Consider the following 3,965-nt stretch of genomic DNA (forward strand, 5'->3'; position numbering starts at 1 on the left):
AAAATGCGTTCGAAGGTGTCAAACCACAAAGGATAGAAAACCTACCCCATACTCTATCGCGTCATGCCAAAAAGTCGGTGCTCAAGTGTTCTCTTCAAATATTTCTTCTTTGATTTCAGATTCTTCGTGTTCTTCTTTCAGATTCTTGTTCGTGCTGCCTTTGCGGGTCGTGTCATTATCTATCTATGGGGTGAAACATATGCGAGATCTAAACCTCAAATTGCACTGCAGACTCACATCACGATCTTTTGTCTTGCTTTCATTGCACGGCTTAACATAATGCAGGCAGTTCTCATACATCACTGAGAGGTCTGTGAAACAAAGGGGCCTGTTTCAGAACGAGGACCGGTCACACTTTGTGATAGGAGTCAAGTGAACGAAAACTAGGTTCGCTTCTATGCTAAAATATTCTAATTGAGGTGAAACAAAAGCAAACATACTATGTAAAAGACCAAAATAAGTAAAACCACACTATGAAGAAGGAAGTACGGCGAGGAATAAGCAATTCAAAAACCAATAACAAAACTGCGTCAGCGACTAACTAAGACATGAAAAGAGCACTTCTAATCTCTGCTATCCTATCTCTATCCGGGAAAGTGAATTGGTCTTGATATGCTTGGGTTGTTTTTTTATCCTACCCAGTAAGATGCAGTGCGGTAATAGGCTCGAGGTAGAAGGCCGGAAGAGTCGGAGATAGAGGGGTACGAAATTAAAAAAAAAATATGTATATAAAGAAGAACTAAGAAAATGTCTCGCGGCTTCGCATATCGAATTTACAGAAATGCGCCAGCTGTTCTTACCCAGCAATGAAACAACTAGATTAAAATAACTCTGAAAATCCTAGTAGCATTCGTATACTTACTAAAACCGCTCACTTATGCGCGCGTGTTCAGAGTTCTGCTCTGATGAATTTCCGAGAGTGGGTAACCCAGGCCGAGTAAAATGCAGTTTACTCCTTATTTTTTTTTATTCGAAAATGAAACTGAGCACAATTCAATATGTACAATAATAACTGGACCCATAGCCAGGGGCTAGTTTCGGGTCCAACACAATACAATACAAAATATTTGCAGCACGCGGAAACGAACATTGGCACGCGGAAACGAACCGGTGGCAGATTCCCGAGGTCCCATTCCAAAATTCCAACATTTTTCCCTCTTCGTCTTTTATTATTTTTGTTTAAACTAAGAGCACTTGCATTAGTTCTTCGAACGCTTGGAATTTCTCACCCCGCTTCTCTCAACCGTTGACTCACGGAATCTAAACCACGAACTCAACAGTGTCTTACGAATGCTGCGTCTAATTGCTCCACATAACGAGATTTCGTGGAAGAGATTGAAGCAAATACGCTGTTTGAGTTGCTGGATTAATACTGAAATCGAAACTTGTCGGAACTTAGAATACTACTATGTGAGCCCCAGGACCTAATTACGATTTCCCCGACCTAACTGTGCCTTGCTTAACGCAATTATTTTGGATTATATCGGTGCGTTTTTAAGTGCGCTAGCTCAAAGACGCCCACTCACCAATCTCGCCACTGTCTGTCTGCGATGCCGGTTCCTCGGGAAGAGGAGCCTTGGCTCCACAAACCCCACCGGTGGCGCCACCTGCCATCGAGGGCAGTGGCGCATCGCTTAACCCCCCCCCCCCCCCCCCCCCCCCACACGCAGCAGGAATGGTTTGAGGACTCTCAGGGATCTACGAATGTAATTTCAAGAAAGGCCGATCCCGCATATATGGGCATTAACCAATTAACGCTATCGCGCCATCCCCATAAATTGGTGCTGAAGTGTTCCCAGGTTTAAGTGCTCTAGTACTACTGTCGTCGCTCATCATTTTTGCTGATCCTTGTCTGAAGCCTGCGCGTGCTTGAAAACCGGGCCTCGAAACGAAACCGCACATAATTCTCATTTGGCCTTACCACGATGAATCGTACTCATTTTTTTTTTCACAAAATTATGCTTTCAGAACATGTCATGTACGTCGCATTACCTCTCTGCAGCCATGTAAAGACAGCCACTGTCTACCCTTCAAAAGCAATTTCCGCTGTAGTGGCTATACAGTTTCCTTCTTTTCTTGGAGGTTCTTTGATTTGACTGCCGGTTACCTCTTTGCGTTTTTACTTGAAAAGCAGGTTCATTGACTCGCCTAAAAGGCGACTTGCCATCACCTGAACGGCTTCCTTTAGACGTCATATGTGAACCCGTAGTTGAGAAGCCCTGCCGCATTTAAGAAAAAAAAACTGTCCTCAGAGAAGCCACACGTTGCCGCAAAGCTGAACAAGCTGTGCAGTTTGTTTACCTCCTTTAAGGATTCCTTTCGCAACACATTTCTATTCGTTTCAGTATATTGTACTAATGGAAAAGTTAGGTCTCCATTTAACGGGGCTTAAATCGAAGCATGTTCAGAACATCTGCTGAATAAGGATGTATGAGTCTGCCGTGCAGACAAGCTGCGCGTGCAGTTACTGAAGCACAGATCACTCAGACCACCACACAGTTTGTTAGCCAATGAATAAAGCGCATCCTATTCTGGTAAATTTCAGACGCAGCATGATGACATAATGAATCAAGATAGTAAATAAATTTAAATTTGCAAGGAAGGCAGCACCTATCTCATTTAGCAACTGATTAACTGATAAGTAAATGCCTAATCAACGCTATATGAAGCGAAACCAGACAGAAGTTGAACAATAGGAGTAACAGAGTCACGTAATGTGCATCTCAAAATAATGCCGATGTCATGTACTGTAAACAGATTTCAGACGTACATGACACAATTAACATGCCCTTGTGAAATATTCATGGGTGAGAGGTTACCCTTGGCGCTGTGGCTCAAAAAATTTTGGCAACATCGTGCCAAAATACATGCATTTTCGAGGACCTTGCAGGCAAAACAACCTGTCCAGTACACTTAACTCGGTGAAATAGCCAAAATTTGTTGCATAATGAGTCTGATTTAATATCTGATACGGGTACCGTTTCGACCCAAGATATTAAACTTATTTTTCTAAATATGGTGGAGTGCTTACAGCTTGCTTCACCTCCGCCACAGGTTGGCCCGGTATTACAATGCCTCCGGGATCGGCCTGGGACATTATAGCGCGCGTCTTTTCTTTCACCCTTTGCTCTCCTGTCTTTGAACTCTCCTACTTTCAGCACGTGGCAGCGATTGTGGCTCGGCCTGAGCCTGTAAGGCAGGCCCATGCACTTTCCCTTTCCTTCTTCCTGTCACCAACAGCAGCAAGCAAGCAACAGCAACAGCGCCTACGGTGACAGAGTCTTCGAAAATCTAAAAACTGATATGAATATTACTTACGGTGGGCTACACGCCTCTCAATAATTAAGGAGCCTAAGAGTAATAGTTAAAAGTTAACTATTCACTATTAATTAACCATCCTGCTAGTTAGCACGTCTTAGCTGCAGGCTGATGTGGTACACCGCTGACAATGCTATGCGAAAAAAGCGCTCTTTTAACTCAAAAAGTCTGTTTTAAAATTTTGTAACGTATTAGGTAAAACACCCTGTAGACAGTGTGCCCTTTACGTGGTGGTGCATACAATTTGCAGTACGCAGTACACGCTTCCAAAAATTTCAGAGCACTTTAATTTTTACCTGTGTCATCTCTGCAGAGCGCACAGGTACCGCCACAAACATCTAGCATGTAAGCCTGATTAAAATATGGAACTTTCAGGAAATGAAACCGAGCACTCACATGCAACGAGTTTCGCTGCTTATACGTTGCCGCCTCGAGATAGCACCCAAGAAACAGTCAGTACCGACCAGTGGCCAAGGAATACGCAAATTAAGTGTTAAAAACTATTCAGCTCAGCTCCACGTGTCACGAAAATAGCGCATAATACGCGCGCTGCATGATGCAAGAGGTGCCTGGCCCGGAAAGAGGGGTGCTAATGAATCAGGAATCATTTCATGCCGGCAATGCAATAGATCCGGGTAATCAGCGGA

At 43.7% G+C, this 3,965-nt stretch overlaps 1 pseudogene; it reads left to right on the top strand.

Annotated features, from left to right (window-relative positions):
* Positions 1-2,961: 2,961 nt before the first annotated feature.
* On the top strand, positions 2,962-3,097 carry LOC144108937 (U2 spliceosomal RNA; annotated as a pseudogene).
* Positions 3,098-3,965: the final 868 nt, after the last annotated feature.

The sequence above is a fragment of the Amblyomma americanum genome, chromosome 10, assembly GCF_052857255.1.
Source record: "Amblyomma americanum isolate KBUSLIRL-KWMA chromosome 10, ASM5285725v1, whole genome shotgun sequence".
NCBI classification, from domain to species: Eukaryota; Metazoa; Arthropoda; class Arachnida; order Ixodida; family Ixodidae; genus Amblyomma; species Amblyomma americanum.